At 39.8% G+C, this 18,047-nt stretch overlaps 1 protein-coding gene across 6 annotated transcripts in view; it reads right to left on the reverse strand.

The window, feature by feature from the left end:
* GLI3 (GLI family zinc finger 3) overlaps positions 1 to 15,808 on the reverse strand; it is a 223,574-nt gene extending 207,766 nt beyond the window's left edge. For 4 of the 6 annotated variants that reach the window (XM_056520514.1, XM_056520513.1, XM_056520512.1 and 1 more), the window contains exon 1: positions 15,344 to 15,808. The gene's annotated coding sequence lies outside the window, so the exon portion shown is untranslated. Of the gene's footprint in view, positions 1 to 13,061; positions 13,262 to 15,150; positions 15,169 to 15,343 lie in introns of those variants that run through there. The other 2 variants (XM_056520511.1, XM_056520510.1) reach the window with 2 other exon arrangements.
* Between the last annotated feature and the right edge of the window lie 2,239 nt (positions 15,809 to 18,047).

Raw genomic sequence — 18,047 nt, forward strand, 5'->3', positions numbered from 1 at the left:
TCAGTGTTGGTTGCATAGCAAAAAGCAGGTGACATCATTTTATCAATTGCAGCAAAAAACCCAATAGCACATGTTTTGTATAATTTACACAGATATGAACCACATAGCATAAGGGAGATACATACATGCCAAAAGTTTTGATTGCACCAGGTCTTACGCTGAGATCACTAGTTATAAGCTAAGGAAGCAAGCGGTAACATGTTCGGCTCTCTGCCTGGCAGATCCAATCTTTCTTTCTGTTCTAGTCTAGATAGTCTTATACAGAGAAAAGATCCGTTTTGATTAACAGCCAGCAAGTAAGCCCTGCTGTTCACTTCCCTGGCTTACAGTCATGGCTGTAAATGTTGGCACCCCTGAAATTTTTCAAGAAAATGAAGTATTTCTCACAGAAAAGGATTGCAGTAACACATGTTTTTCTATACACATGTTTATTCCCTTCGTGTGCATTGGAACTAAACCAAAAAAAAGGGAGGAAAAAAGCTAATTAGACATAATGTAACACCAAACTCCAAAAACGGGCTGGGCAAAATTATTAGCACCCTTTCAAAATTGTGGAAAAATAAGATTGTTTCAAGCATGTGATGCTCCTTTAAACTCACCTGGGGCAAGTAACAGGTGTGGGCAATATAAAAATCACACCTGAAAGCAGATAAAAAGGAGAGAAGTTCTCTTAGCCTTTGCATTGTGTTTCTGTGTGTGCCACACTAAGCATGGACAACAGAAAGAGGATAAAAGAACTGTCTGAGGACTTGAGAACCAAAATTGTGGAAACATATCAACAATCTCAAGGTTACAAGGCCATCTCCAGAGATCTAGATTTGCCTTTGTCCACAGTGCTCAACATTATCAAGAAGTTTGCAACCCATGGAACTGTAGCTAATCTCCCTGGCCATGGACAGAGGAGAACAATTGATAAAAGGTGTCAACATAGGATAATCCGGATGGTGGATAAGCAGCCCCAAACAAGTTCCAAAGATATTTAAGGTGTCCTGCAGGCTCAGGCAGAATCAGTTTCAGCGCAAACTATTCGTCGACATTTAAATGAAATGTAACGCTATAGCAGGAGAACCAGGAGGACCCTCTGCTGACACAGAGACATTAAAAAGCAGGACTACAGTTTGCCAAAATGAACTTGAGTAAGCCAAATCCTTCTGGAAAAACATCTTGTGGACAGATGAGACCAAGATAGAGCTTTTCGGTAAAGCACATCATTCTACTGTTTACCGAAAACAGTAGAATGAGGCCTACAAAAAAAAAAAAAAGAAAACAGTACCTACAGTGAAATATGGTGGAGGTTCAATGATGTTTTGGGATTGTTTTGCTGCCTCTGGCACTGAGTGCCTTGAATGTGTGCAAGGCATCATGAAATTTGAGGATTACCAACGGATTTTGGGTCGCACTGTACAGCCCGGTGTGAGAAAGCTGGGTTTGCGTCCGAGATCTTGGGTCTTCCAGCAGGACAATTACCCCAAACATAAGTCAAAAAGCACCCAGAAATGAATGGCAACAAAGCGCTGGAGAGTTCTGAAGTGGCAGCAATGAGTCCAGATCTAAATCCCATTGAACACCTGTGGAGAGATCTTAAAATTGCTGTTGGGAAAAGGTGCCTTCCAATAAGAGAGACCCGGAGCAGTATGGAAAGGAAGAGTGGTCCAACATTCCGGCTGAGAGGTGTAAGAAGCTTATTGATGGCTATAGGAAGCAACTGATTTCAGTAATTTTTTCCAAAGGTTGTGCAACCAAATATTAAGTTAAGGGTGCCAATAATTTTGTCCAGACCATTTATGGAGTTTGGTGTGACATTATGTCGTATTTGGGTTTTTTCCTCCCTTTTTTGGTTTAGTTCCAATACACACAAAGGGAATAAACATGTGTATAGCAAAACATGTGTTACTGCAATCTTTTTCTGTGAGAAATACTAAAATTTTCTTGAAAAATTTCAGGGGTGCCAACATTTACGGCCACGACTGTCACTAGCAATCGCAGGAGTAAGACCTGGGGCAATGAAAACGTTTTTCATGTCTAGGCAACATGACCCTTTAAAACATGACTGTATGTATAATAAATTCTGCACTTTTATTTAAATTTCTTAATATCACTTCTTGAGGTCTGTGTACACTCTTGTTTTTATCCTGGGAAAGAAAAAACTGTCCTAGTCATGCCCAGCTTACAAACTCAGAGCTGAAATAAACCTAACAAACTATGGGTCACGTGGATGTCGTAAGAGCAGATTTGACACCTCAGGATAAAAAAAATCTGTAAACAGAATACGCAAGTTTTTTATGGTCCATAAACAGTGGCCTAACAGTGCCAGAAGGCATGAAAATAGTATTGATAGAAGTGACATGATAACAGCAAATGCACATATAAGCTTATGTTCCCACGTAGTTTACTCCCTGTCTTTTGTACCAAAAAAGCAGCCAAAATTTGGCTGTTTCATGGTATAACAGATGAGGAAAAAGGGCCACAGCTTTCAGTACTTGAGTTCAACGGAACTAAAAAAAAATAAAAAATGTCTGGTAATGCACAAGTTATTCAACGTGAGCAAGAGATGGCCATAGACTGGACCAAAAACTGTGAAAAACATAAAATAAACCTGGCTAAATATTTTCAATCTATAGTATCAGCCACAGCATATACAACAGTTTACATAATGCAAGCTGTACTACAGATATACTGCTCAATACTGACCCCATAACAGTAGCTCTAATGCTCTAATAATACAAGCCATAATGACCCATATCAGCCAGGTGGTTCAAACTATAGTGAAATATACTACCAACCACAGTAATACATATATTAGCCATACATCAGACAACAGTGTGCCATAAACCAGCAACACTGGCACAGTGAGCTACAAAAATGCACAATACCATTTATTTAAGAGACACTTCAACTGTGTATTCTATTATTACAATGGATTTTCACTAGTGTTAAAAGAAATAAAGTTATAAATGATAGTATTGGACAATTACAATGAAAGAGAACCATTTTTACATAGAAGTCTATATAATCCTCTATCATTATACACTGGCATTTGTCACACTCCTGTGGAAGTGATGGTAAAAGCCTAAATAATAGTACCTCAATATATTGTAATAACTATTCCTATTGGCAGTGGGAACATTCTGACAAATACATTATACTAGAAAATCGTTCTTTATGGTATTGTCCACTAATCATCGTTTTTCACTCCATATAAAAACAGTTTGTGCATTTCATATAAGCCATGCATCTGAATGAAACAAATGATCTCCTGAATGATGAAAAGCTTTAAGATATCTATGTCAGATGGATTGCTGAATGTATCCACTTATAATGTCTCAATATTAGTTTTCAAAATTTAGATAAACATTCTTTGGAATGGCGTGACATATCATTTGCATGTACAGATTTGCACTTCATACATACAGTATGCACAAGGCATAAAAACCCAAAGCACAATGCACATATTCTGTCAATATGCTGCTTTACTCAATAAGTGTCCCTCAGTGGCAATCACTACTCCTGGTAATTGTAGGAAAACATCTATCCATCAATTCATGTTAATCGATATGATCACCCCCCCCCCCCCGGGTCCACATTAACATATACGTGTGTTCATTTAGTAGGACAGCCAGACCAGCCAGCACTACAAGAACAGAATAATTACCAGCCACTTCTTTATTACCAGTTCTACTGAATCAAATGAGAAGATCAACAAGTATGTAAGTAGTCCCGATAAGAAGAGTGAGTATGCCATTCCCACTAGGCCTTTAGGTAGTAGTTATCCATTCACCGTAGCATTCATATGGAAATTAAATTGCATAAATCTGTATGTTTAAGACATACTTAATATATTACCCAGCATGAAGCTTCATCCCATACTAAAGACAGCTTGACACCAGACCGATTTCTTTAAATTAGAAATTAGATATCTCAATAAGCCACCGCACCCTAAACGACCCTACACATTTCCAGTTGTCAGGGGCACATGTATGTGACACAGTGCCGCCTAGCTGCTGAGTGATCACATGACCAGTCCCTCTGCATCTTTTAGCACCCACTAGCTTACAATTATTAGAGCAGCTATTTAATTAACAACTTAATTAAAAGAGATCTGCTGGCTATAGATTGTCTATAAGCAGATCTGGGTAAGGGTATCTTAATCACAGTAGGATTAGGTTATATGGATCCCAGTGGCAAAGAATACTATATATGCCTATCTCTATATCAGACAAAATAAATGAGGTCATTGTTATTAACAATCCTTATAATCACCCATGTTTGCTCTGAGCTCGACATCATGGAGATATCTACCAGCACTATGTCATTTTATATCACTGTAATGTAATCCGAAAATACCAATAGGTGGAGCCAAAACTAAAACCAGGTTCAATCCCTCACAAGACACTTTTGAGAAGTGCCCACAAAAGGGGAGCCGTAAAATGCTAGATTTATTAATAATGTGCGCAATTCTTTGTGTGGAGTTTAAAGTAAGCCAATCAAGAGGTAGGAAATACAAGTTGCGCCAAGTCTATAACATAGTGTGTGTCAGTGTAATAAATTTGGTGCGTCGTCTGCTTGCCTGGTCTAGTTATATGATGTCTATAGTTAAGACAATATTAATAGCTCCCCACCCCCACCCCACACTGTTGTATTGCATGATAAACATGCACTCTACATTCCACAATCAATAAATCATCCTTCATCTTTACATTCGATACTGCCTTGTCCAATGTTGTGACTTTGCCTTGGAACAAAACATTCAAATTCAAACAGTTCTGTTTCCAAGGGCTTGTCCTTATGAAGTCGTAGAATTTGGCTCACAAGTCAGGCCAGTGAGTAAGCCTCCTTGGAATGAAATGCACAGTGGGTGTGAGAAATGCATTTAATAAAACAACAGCACAGTTACTCTAAAAGAATTTGTTTAAAAGTAGATAGGAAAATTCTATCACTTTTAGAACTTTAATTACATTTCTTACAATTCTAAAATAAAATCAATGTTTGCAAACTTGGTGCCTAGACTTTGGTATTTATTTATTTAGAAACATACTCTGCTACATCTCCAATACTGGGGGAAACACTGGAAAACACTGGAAAGGGCAGATGTACCAAGATAAATGCACTAGAATTCTAATTAAAATTCCACAAAAAAATGAAAGATGCCAATGTGCACATGTTGTGCATGTTATACAGCTTTTTGTGGCTCACTTGCTAGCTTTGAAAAGTGTCTAGTAAAGGATGCATAGCTATGAGGTGTGCTCAAATGCACCAGATATATTTGTGCCACAATTTAAATGAAAATTTCAGGTCTTTAGTAAACAAGCCAAGAGCTGGAACAAGGAAGGGAAACTTTCTAGTCTGTGAACCTGTTCTAATGGTCGGTCTAAACGTGATGAAACTTATGCAATAGCCACTAGGCCTTACAACTTTTTTTTCCTATAGGGAGTAGCTGACTTACATTTTGGCAGTGATTACAGTGACTTTTAGTTACATGAAGTCTAAGCGTATTAGATAACATTGTGTATAAGGTGCCCAGAACAATAGCATATTTGTTGTATAGCCAGCTTTGCTTACATAAGCGAGCATAAGCCTCAAAAATGCAATATCTAAATAGATACACCTATAGCAAAGCCATGTGTGTAAACATGTGTGACTGGAGCCTCATTAATGTGTATAAGGCTAAGCTGTAACAATGGCCATGGACAAGAGCAGTGAAGTTTCTAGAAAACCACAGACTCTCTATTCTCGATCTTATCCTATCCCTTAGGGTACGTTCCCACACAGCGTATTTTGCTGCGTATTTGCTGCGTATTTGGTGCTGCGTATTTTCCTACCCATTGACTTCAACAGGGAAAATAAAATACGCAGCAGCAAATACGCAGCAAATACGCCGTGTGGGAATGTACCCTTAAAGAGGAATTTCAGGATAACCTCATAGTTAACCCTATGACTTCTTGTACAATAAAACCACAAAATCCATAAAACTTCTCACCTGCTCCCCTGGTGCTCCCACATTTAGATTAACCAGTAAGTGCTCCTGTGCTGTGTTCCAACAACATCCTGCTCCTTGCTTAGCCAACCACAGAGCAGGGCAAGGAAGCGGGATGTCATCCGAAGAAGGAATAAAAACACAGGAGTTGAGACAGAAAGAACTGACAACTGCTATGCCGAAAGAGCAGAAGAGATAAGTATACCGACTTTTGTTGTTTAAATGCACAGGTAGCCATAGGGTTAACTATGAGGTTTTCTTGGAACACCTCTTTAAACTTTCTATTAAATGTTTATGGCAGTATCTAATGCTGGGCTAATATGGAACATTTGCTCTTTGGTAGATTTGCCTAAGATCTATAGTTTAACATCCCTCCCTGCACTTATATCCATTTACGGACGGAGTCACACATGCAGTGTTTATGGTAGTTTTTAGCAGTTTTCTGGCCGAAGCCAGAAGTGGATTTGTAGAAAGCATTAAGGAAAGACTGATGGTCCCCTCCTCTGTGTTTGGCTGACTACTGCATGTGTGCATTGAAACCTGTCACAAAACCGGAGTTCGATTCCAGCATGAAGTATGAGCCGAATGAGATATATCTCTTGTGTATTACTTTAATAGGAAAGAGTAAAAACTACAAATCAAATCAATTCTAAAAAACCAACCACCAAATGTACATAATATATTCAAAGACTAACAACAACAGACTAAATTACCAAAACAGAAAATGTAAATGACACCCACATGTACAGATAGTAAAGAATAAGTAAGTGGCAGTTCACACTTTTAGAGCACGAAGTATCCTCCAGCTGTGCACTCCTATCTGAAAAACATCATTTATAAACATTTGTGGTTGAAAACTGTTAAATGTCTCAAGCCATATGTTTTATAAGTTACCTACACTCCTTGTAGCACTTCACTTCAAAACAAAAAGCCCAGAGGGGCTAAACAGGTATATAATCCACATGATAACAAATTGTTACATAAGACACAGGGGCACATTTTAATTCCATAGCTAGCCCACTCTAGTTTAACCTTGTACTGTGCCGATTCTAGGATGTCACATGGCACCGTACAATTATGATAAAATAGTCATATTGTATTATTTTAGGGTCTTTTAATAGTATTAGCACAATACCTGACAATGAATAAGGGACAGATGAAAAGGCTCTTAAAGTCACAGGGACCAGCTAAACAGAAAAGGAGGATTAAGTTGAGTGATAAGGTGGGGAGGGGACTTACCTAGGACCCAGTTAGGCGGAAATAACAGCAGACATTCTACAAGTCGGTACAGTACGCTTTCAAAGCCATGCTGGTGTGAAGTAGTGCGGGGCTGGACTGCCTAAGGGCAATACTAATACAGAGATGACTAATGACTAGGCTGTGCAGACAATGAATTTGGGGGTTGAAAACTAACAGGAACCTGGCACTACCTTGACAAATGGACTTTCACATTTCCATTCATTAAACAACCTTTGAGCACAATATTGGCCTGGGTCTCGTGGGTAATGAGCTGACACATGTTATTGTTTAGAAATAGGATATGACTTTTTTCTGGCTTCTAATTAATGGACTCGCAGCACATTTATAAGAGGAGGGGCTGCCATGTCGAGCACCAGCGTGATTATCCTGTGATTAGACAAGGGGGCAGATTTACTAAGATCATTTACTTGGGGGGTGATTAAGAGGCTTCCGCTCTTTTTTTGTGGGATAGGCGTAAATCAACTTAGTCGCCTTAACTAAGAAATACTGATGCTTAGAGAGCTGCAGTGGATTCTTGTATATCTGCAGAAGGTTTTATGTGGGCACATACAGCAGTAAGGCGCTGCTTACATAGAAGATGAAGTTTAACACCAATCTACTCAAATACAATATATACAATACAACTAATTAAAATATGAACTTGAACAATGCAAAGGAATCAAATACGTGATGCTAGATTATATTGTCAGCCATGCAAATGTGAACCCACTTCAGGCTAGTGTTTTCTATTATTGTGAGAAGGCTTATTTAGCATGACATTCGAAAAATCTGCTTCCCCTCTGATATACTGACCTGGAGCAGTCATACTGAATGTGATTAACTTACTAACTTTGATCCATCTATACAATTCCTGCCAATGATACTCTAAGGAAAAGGCAAACATGTAGATCTTGCATTAGTTTTAACCTGGCAATTCTCCTCTTATCAAACTGGTCTTCAGCCTACAGACCTCCAGATGTTGCAAAACTACAACTCCCAGCATGCCCGGACAGCCATCGGCTGTCCGGGCATGCTGGGAGTTGTAGTTTTGAAACATCTTGAGTTCCGCAGGTTGAAGACCACTGCTGTAGAGTATCATATTGGATGCAATACTAAGCCGCCTGACTGCGCAACAGCAATGAACAGCAGCATGTATCCAAATTGTGTTCACACTTGCAGGATTTCTCGTATTTTTAACAGCAAGAACAGTGCAGTCTGTAGTGCTATTGTTACTGTGATAAAAACAAACCATCAAAAGTGTGATGGATACCATTGTAAGTGTCTGGCATACTCATGATATATAGTTTTATATACAGGAGCCATGATACTAGTTTAGACAGAACCTAAAAGATTAAATTTATTTTACAATATCAAATAATGTAGAAAATAGTGAAAATTTTTATTTCCTTTCCCATTAACCCCTTAAGGACTGAGGGGTTTTCGGTTTTTGCACTTTCGTTTTTTCCTCCTCACTTTTTAAAAATCATAACCCTTTCAATTTTGCACCTAAAAATCCATATGATGGCTTCTTATTTGCGCCACCAATTCTACTTTGCAGTGACATCAGTCATTTTACCCAAAAATCTACAGCGAAACGGAAAAGAAAATCATTGTGCGACGAAATTGAAGAAAAAATGCCATTTTGTAACTTTTGGGGACTTCTGTTTCTATGCAGTACATTTTTCAGTAAAAATGACACCTGATCTTTATTCTGTAGGTCCATACGATTAAAATGATAGCCTACTTATATCGGTTTGATTTTGTCGTACTTCTGGAAAAAATCATAACTACATGCACGGAAGTTTATACGTTTTTTTTATTTTTCTGTGTACGGGCCGGTATGAGGGCTCTTTTTTTGCGCCATGATCTGCGGTACAATTTTTAGCGGTACAATTTTTGTATTGATCGGACTTTTTGATGGCTTTTTATTCATTTTTTCACTTTGGACTTTGGAATTTTTTTGCGCGCACGCCATTGACCGTGTGGTTTAATTAATGATATATTTTTATAGTTCGGAAAAGTTTCCCATTTTTATGGGAAAAGGGGGGTGATTTGAACTTTTATTAGGGAAGGGGTTAAATGACCTTTGTTAACTTTTTTTTTTCACTTTTTTTTTTTTTGAGTGTTATAGCTCCCATAGGGACCTATAACACTGCACACACTGATCTCCTATGCTGATCCCTGCAGAGCCATAGCTCTGCAGGGATCAGCGAGATAGGGTCTCGATTGCTCAAGCCTGTAGTTCAGATTTTATCGCGATGTCCCGATCAGCCCGACTGAGCTGCCGGGAAGCGTTTACTTTCGTTTTCAGATGCGGCGGTCAACTTTGATCGCCTCGTCTGAAGGGTTAACAGTGTGCGGCACAACGATCGGTGCCACACGCTGTTAGCCCAGGGTCCCGGCTATGATTAGCAGTGGGGACCGACCCGGTGTGATACGGGGTCACGGCGTGACCCCGTTTTTAACACCGGGAGCGGGCTCAGGATGTCCAGGTATGTCCTAAGTCCTTAAAGGGTTAATGCAAAATATTGATTATTTATTATTTTTAGTGAATAAACTTGTAATTCTGACCAAAAGTCGAATTGGTAGAGAATATTTAATAGATGCAAAAGTTAGTAATGGAGCTTTATACAGTTCACTGTCCATCAGCTGCAGAACTGTACTTAGGCTCATGGTTACAATATATAAAATTGTTACATGTGTATTCCCTGTTCACATGGTAAAACATAGTTTTGAGGCTGAGGTTTATAAGTAAGGCTTTGGCATTGCCCTGCCCTATAAACTTGTGATATCTTCTCCTGGGGTCGTTTAATTTTTAAGCTCATAGTAACAGTAATCGTCCCTGAACCAAAGCACATGGAACGGCGGCGTTCCTCTACAAACTTATGATAGAGGCATCAAATCCATCAAGGTTCTGCGTTTTATGTTTGCATTTGCATAATAAGACATCTAATATGGAAACTTCTACTTTGTCAGGTCCCTCTCTGTCAGAAGTGATCTGTCCAAAGCTTCTTGAAATTAACAGAGGCCACTTGCTGCAGACATCACTGCCTATGGCAGCTTCAGAAAGGGATCTTAAAGTCGGAAGCTTAGTGGGCTCATAAAACTGTTGTTGGGGCCAGGAACACATAGCATATTTAATCTGCAAACTGTGCAAGTCTACAATGATTTCAGTAAGATCTAAGGCATGCCCTCAAGGTTTTCAGGGACTTGGGAATAGGGAATTGATAAGAACCTCAGCTGCCCACAGACATGCTATTTCTTCTGCCCTTAAACACAAATGCATGGAGACATTTGACTGCTGCTTAGCATTGCCGCTCAGACTATATAAAAGCTTTGCAGGCTCCTTTTGCTGTCAATATATCAAAGTTAGATGCAGGAAAAGAAGAAAGGGGGGGGGGGGGTCATCAAAGTGTGAAATTTCATAGAAAGTACTTGCCTGGCTATATAACACTTTTTTTTTCCTCAAACCCAATACCTGGAGAAAGTCAAGAGATGATAAGGCTGTTGGAAGTATTGGGAAAGTTTATATTGGGCACCCTGTTGGTTTATGCTCCCCCCCCCCCCCCCCCCTTGTCCATTGTATACAGGTTTAAAGCACAGCAAGCTAATTCTTATGCACGAAGGGCAAAGGGTATTGTTGTTTTGTTTTCTTTCAGATTTCAGAGCCTTAATGGGCATGAGGAAGTATTAAGACTCTTGGGTGATGTCTTGTGGGCCTTGACAGCAGGGGAGTGAGCCTATAAAGGACCTCTCCGCCTGATTAACCTTTTTAGTGCTGCAGGGGTTCCAAAAACATTGAAGTTCCCCTTTGCTTTCAACATGCAAACTGATTAAACCCTACTGTACTGTAAGTCCATGCAACACATTACTTAGTCTGCACTAAACATGTCCTGGGATTAGCCATCCTGTCATGTATATAACACTGTAGTATAAGGGAAAGGCTGACAGGCTAAAGAAAGGACACACTTAACCCCTTTGCTGCCGTTCCATTTGATGCCCTAGTGCAGTGGTCTTCAACCTGCGGACCTCCAGATGTTGCAAAACTACAACTCCCAGCATGCCCGGACAGCCATCAGCTGTCCGGGCATGCTGGGAGTTGTAGTTTTGAAACATCTGGAGGTCCGCAGGTTGAAGACCACTGCCCTAGAGTGTGTACCATTTTCCCATGTCCAGATTTAAGAGCTCCACATACTCTTTAAAACATACACTCCTTGCATTTTATATTAAAAATACCAGGAAAATGTATATCACACTGAGCTAAAAGGATTAAGAATGTATCATTTTTGGGGGCTTTTTTCACTACCTAACTAATGTTTGACCCTTCACTAACTTAAATGCAACCTGCCAATAAAATGAAAGCAAGAGGCCAGACCACAAAAGTTGGTGACTGCATAAAATATGTTTCTTAAAAAAAAATGACATTCTGCCCTGCCTGTTATGAGTTATATAGCCTTTTATGTGACTGGTGTTTAATGAAAATCTATTATGTAGATTAAAATAAGAAGCTTCAGTACACTTTAATGTAAATATTTTGAGATTACATTACACTATATAAAAAAATTAAAAAAAAAAAAAAAATTATATATATATATATATATATATATATATATATATATATATATATATACACATATATGTTTAACCTACTTATTCCGGTCTCCTACAGTTACAATCATTATTCTCCTATAATATAATTTCACTTTAAGCTTATATGTTTCATGCATTTAAATTGGTTATTTATTATTTAATAAATATTTGGCATTGTAACATATACCAAGTAAGGTTTTACGTACATCTTTAACATAAATGGCATCCAATTTTATTCTATATTACGGTGGATTTTTTAGAAACTCTTTGAGGGTTTTTAGTATGCTTGTCCCTTCCATCAGAATATTCTTGACAACGCTAATTTAAAAACTGTAAGACCTCTGTTAATTTTTAATAAAGAACCTAAATGAAATAATTATAGAATCAATCAGCCTGGCAAAACTATTACAATAAGAAAAATCTGGAAAGGGGTTGTATGGGTTTAGGGCTTGTAGGGATTGTTTTGTTTTGTTTTATTTATTTATTTTTACACCCCAGTTATTAATTTCCAAATAAGCAAACAAAAACCTGAATTTTGGAATCCAAATACATTTTCGGCTTTAAGGCTGACTAAATATAGGGAATAAATAAATAAATCTGTATAACTTAAAACTAGTAACATTTTTAATAAGTTTTAAACTTCTTTTACAAGGTATCTAATTTTGTCTATTACATTCTGTAGTATTTAAGCATTAAGAGATTCTCTAACAGATAGTTTATTTGAAAAGTTACCATGTCACCAATCTTAAATTGTAGAATCTATAGGGTTTTTTTTTCATAGGCCACAATTACACACACACACACACACACACACACGAGTCATGTGTGGGATCAATGCAGAACTGAGATTTGAATAGGTGAAAAAACTATATATATATATATATATATATATATATATATATATATATATAGTAAAAATGTAAAAGATTAAAGCTCCTTTTTGAAAATGATACCACTCCGAGAGTTATCTGGTCTGGATCCGCTAATCCCATGCCCTCACAATAATGCTGATCCTCCTCTGACAAAGGCTGCTAAACTTCATGCCTCTTGTTGGGTGAACTTTTATTCGCTCCACACTGAACTGCATTTGTTATCCACTTGAGTCTGAAAAGAGCATGTTAGTAAACAAAGTAAGCACATATGCCACCAAAACCTCAGCATCCGCTCCACTTCCTTTCTGTCTCTCCGAGCTATTTATTTAAAAGGTGTAGATCAGTTAATCCAGTCTGGTTTGTGGTGTTCTGTGTATTTACTTTACCTCTTTACTCTTCCCTTTCTCTCTCGTCTTGGAGAAAGTGAGTGTCTGGTATGATTCACTTTGACCAGAGTCCTTGTTTGCCCCTTCTGCATAGAGCCTGGCCCTGCAGCCACAGAATTCAAATATTCTGAATGAGACATGTAATTGTACCATAAACCACAGTAGAATCCCATAACGTACATACATTTTAGTGGAGAATAATCCTACAAACCCAAATCGACTTTGGTAAACCACACGTGACAAGATCTCAACGTATGTTAAAAAGTTTTAACATATCTGTACGTAAGATCTTCTAAAACACACATATTTATATATTTTTTTTTCTTCCCTCCATGTCTACCGCATTCTTCCGGATAACTTAATGCAGTCCTGATCTGGAAAAAGCTAAAACTCATAACTCCTTAAGTTTCCAAGTTCTTTGTGTTCACTTTCAATCACATCAACTATGCAGCTGGAATCTCAACTAATATTATACTGAGAATTGTAAGCCCCCTCAGCTAGGAGCAGCGGTGCATGTGCGTTCCCTCCCTCTGCGTCCAGATGTGAGAGCACTGTGTTAAAGATACAAAGTTTCAGCCAGCATAAGGCTGGCATGAAGTTCGACTTTAGGACTCGGGACAATTTGAACCCCAGCCAAGAAATGCACGGTGGAAGTTAAGCTCAGCACTGTCCAAAGAAACAAAAGGGAAGGGGGGGGGGGACTATACAATGTTCTTCAAAATGATATCTTCGCGCCCAGAGTACTATTTTAGGATAGGGTAGAACATACACATCAATGAACTTAGGCCAACGCAAGAAAGCGCTTATTTTTTTACATTGAATACAATGTGTACAAACAACATGTCCTATTACTAACATATACATGGAATACACTGTGTACAAACAACATGTCCTACTACTAACATATACATGGAATACAATGTGTACAAACATGTCCTACTACTAACATATACATTGTGTATACACACAACATGTCCTACTACTAACATATACATTGAATACACTGTGTACAAACAACATGTCCTACTACTAACCTATACATGGAATACACTGTGTACAAACATGTCCTACTACTAACATATACATTGAATACACTGTGTACAAACATGTCCTACTACTAACATATACATTGAATACACTGTGTACAAACATGTCCTACTACTAACATATACATTGAATACACTGTGTACAAACAACATGTCCTACTACTAACCTATACATGGAATACACTGTGTACAAACAACATGTCCCAATACTAACACAAAACATAGTCTGTCTTATCTACTGTATAGTAGTGGTCTCCAAACTGTGGAAGTCCAGCTGTTGCAAAACTACAACTCCCAGCATGCCCAGACAGCCGTTGGCTGTCCGGGCAGGCTGGAAGTTGTAGTTTTGCAACAGCTGGACAGCCACAGTTTGGAGATCACTCCTATATAGTGTTCATCAATGAGATGACAGGAAGTCCACCCGAATGTCCTCTCCTATGGTCACTACTTTACATGACACATGTCCAGGATACTAGGAGCTCTTTTTAAGAAGCCTTGTGCTATAGTTCCGCTGCTCCTTCAAGTTTAGCATCCAGTAGATCCTCCAGAAAACCTTATACAACAACTTCTCAAGATCCTCCAGAAAACCTTTTGCAACAACTTCTCAAGATCCTCCAGAAAACCTATTTCAACAACTTCTCAGGATGTTCCAGGAAACCTATTACAACGTCTCAGGATCCTCCAGAAAACCTACTACAACTCCTCAGGATCCTCCAGAAAACCTACTACAACTTCTCTGGATCCTCCAGAAAACCTACTACAACTTCTCAGGATCCTCCAGAAAACCTACTACAACTTCTCAGGATCCTCCAGAAAACCTTTTACAACAACTTCTCAGGATCCTCCAGAAAACCTACTACAACTTCTCAGGATTCTCCATAAAACCTTTTACAACAACTTCTCAAACTCTTCCCAAGCAAAGAGAAGAGCAGCAACTTCTTGCAATAAAAGTTCTTCGCTCCCTTTCTACCACAATCCCAAATCTCTCCCCTCCTTTCCTTCCTTCTAAGACAAAGACAGTCACACTTGTAGCAGGCTCCTACCTTACACCAAAGCTTTCTTCCTCCCTATCCCTGGCATGAGGTGCCCCATAAGAAGCTACAATGTGCCCCCCCCACAGCTCAGCCCCTCACTCCTGGGCATCAGTCTGAGGGGTCTTGTAATGTGATCCTCCCTCTTCAGCTCCACAGTCCGGGCACCCCTATGGCACTGTGCCCCAGCTGGCAGCATACTCACATGTGGTGGCTGAAGTTTGTGTGCAGGACTCGCTTCTCTCACACTGGCATTTTCCTCTTCCCTCTCCGTCCTCCTCTTATTCCTTCCCTCCTCCTCCTCCTCCTGCTCTCCAAGTTTTACAGATGTTGCGTCTTCTCTCTGAACTTGTCCAGCAGTTGTAAGGCGGCAGAGCGCTGTTCACACGCAGCCTACACACTGGCCTGGGTCGGTGCTGGTCTCTATGGGGCTGGGACACTACTAGTTGGTGGCATTTGGGACATTTTGACCCGCTTCATTTATTTTCCCCCTCCATCTCCTTAATAAATGGATCCAGCAGAGGAGATACAGGAGGGAGTGGCATAAGTTGGAGAAGCCAGAGAGGAGAGTGAATGCACGGCCGGGAGAGGGGGAGACACGCACGTGTGGCACCACCCCTCTCCTCCCGGGCATTCCAGCTCCCACTCAGTGCTCAACCTCGGAGCGGACACTCCCACCGCAGCTGGGCGGGGAGGGATAAACTGGGAAGGAGGGAAAACACAGGAGCGACCAGAGCTTGGCAGCTACAGCACACTTACTACAAGGCGAATGAGCGGCCGCTGTGTTCTGGTGTTTTACCTCAGCGCTCTCCGGAAAGGCAAGAGTTAAAGCAATGCTCCCTCCGGTGGGCTCCACAAGCCAGGACCAACTTCACTTCTCTGCAGAGTGGGGGGGTTAACGCTATCATCTCCAGAGGGAGCATCTCCTCAGCATGGATAGTGACAGCTGTACATTGTAGGGACCCTACAGCAGGGACATCATTAAAGACAAGTGCCCCGAATGTCAGCTGTGTTTCCTCAAGTGTGCCTCCAGCTGTTGCAAAACTACAACTCCCAGCATGGCAGACCGTGCATGCTGGAAGTTGTAGTTTTGCAACAGCTGGAGGCACACTGGTGGGAAAACACTGATTTGGGGGGTCTATTACCTTCTACTGTGGGTCAGTAAGTTTTTTACTGATTTTCTTTTTTTTTATGCCCACTCTTTATTCCCCTCTCCAGCCTTGTTTTTTTTTTTTTTTTTTATTAGTTTTTTTACGTTTTTTTTTCTTTTTCTCAAATGGGCCGATTACAGTTACAGTGAGTTTCCTGCTTCAAGTTTGAGCTGTGGCAAATTTTCCACAGCAGAAAATCCGCAGCAGATAACATTGACTTCAATGGCACATGCTGCCGAAAACCTGCAGCTGCTTAACCCCTTAAGGACTCAGCCCATTTTATTTTTATGTTTTCGTTTTTTCCTCCACGCCTTCTAAAAATTATAGCTCTTTTATATTTTCATCCACAGACTAGTATGAGGGCTTGTTTTTTGCGCGACCAGTTGTCCTTTGTAATGGCATCACTCACTTTACCATAAAATGTATGGCGCAACCAAAAATATACTATTTGTGTGGGGAAATTGATAAGAAAATTGCAATTTAGCAAATTTTGGAAGGTTTTGTTTTCACACCGTACATTTTATGAAAAAAATAGTCATGTTTTCTTTATTCTGTGGGTCAGTACGATTAAAATGATACCCATGATTACATACTTTTCTATTATTGTACCGCTTTAAAAAAATCGCAAACTTTTTAACCAAATTAGTAAATTTAAAATCCCTCTATAACTTTTTTTTATTTTTCCGTATAAACGGCAGTATGAGGGCTCAGTTTTTGCGCTGTGATCTGTACTTTTTATTGATACCACATTTGCATATGTAAAACTTTTAAACCATGTTTTTATCAATTTTTGGGGGGAATAAAATCAGCAATTTTAAACTTTTTTTTTTTTTTACATTCACGCCTTTCACCATACAGAATCATTAACATTATAGTTTAATAGTTCGGATATTTACGCACACGGAGATACCAAATATGTTTATGAAAATTTTTTAATTCACTTTTTGAAGTAAAATGGGGGAAAAAGGGACTATTTAAATTTGTATTGGGGGAGGGGATTTTTCAATTTTTTTAAAACTTTTTTTACTTTAATTTTTACACTATAATAGTCCCCATAGGGGACTATTTATCACAATCATTTGATTGCTAATACTGTTCAATGCTATGCATAGGGCATAGCACTGATCAGTGATGATGAGCCCCCCTAGAAGGCGGCGCCAAAGGGCAATGCTAGTAGAGGCCCTCCCATACTAGTGACCTTGTCCCCCTTATAGGTGACCCCTTCTGGACCCCAGTTCCAGAAGATTATGAGCCACTGATTCCTGGGTTTGTTAGCCACCCAGAAATCCATATTGACCGCGCATTCATTATTTAAATTGCCTTTTTTTTTTTTTTTTTTTTTAATTAGTACTTTGTCAATTTGATGGCAGCTCAAATAGCACCCCAACACTTTTATGGCTAGTCCCAATAGATGGACTCCCATCAATGTAGCCGAGATGAGGACATATTGGGGGCTTGTCCTGTATATGGGCCCAGAGGCGTAGCGTGGGCGGTGCAGGGGAGGGCGGCCGCATCGGGCGCAACATCTGGGGGGGGCGCACTCGCAGCTCTCTGCCCCTGCCTGGCTCACTTACTCTCTCTGCAGTGCTGGCTGTGCGAATACGATCCGAGCCACCGGGTCGCCGCCCACTGTGGAGGGGGGGGGGGGTGCCAGGCGTGCGGTGTGGTGGGTGTGAAGAGAGAGCGAGGGACTATCTGGGGGAGGGACAGTGCAGCGGCCGCACAGGGCAGCGCTGAGCGCGGGAGAGATGCAGACCA

Source organism: Hyla sarda, chromosome 5, assembly GCF_029499605.1.
Source record: "Hyla sarda isolate aHylSar1 chromosome 5, aHylSar1.hap1, whole genome shotgun sequence".
NCBI classification, from domain to species: Eukaryota; Metazoa; Chordata; class Amphibia; order Anura; family Hylidae; genus Hyla; species Hyla sarda.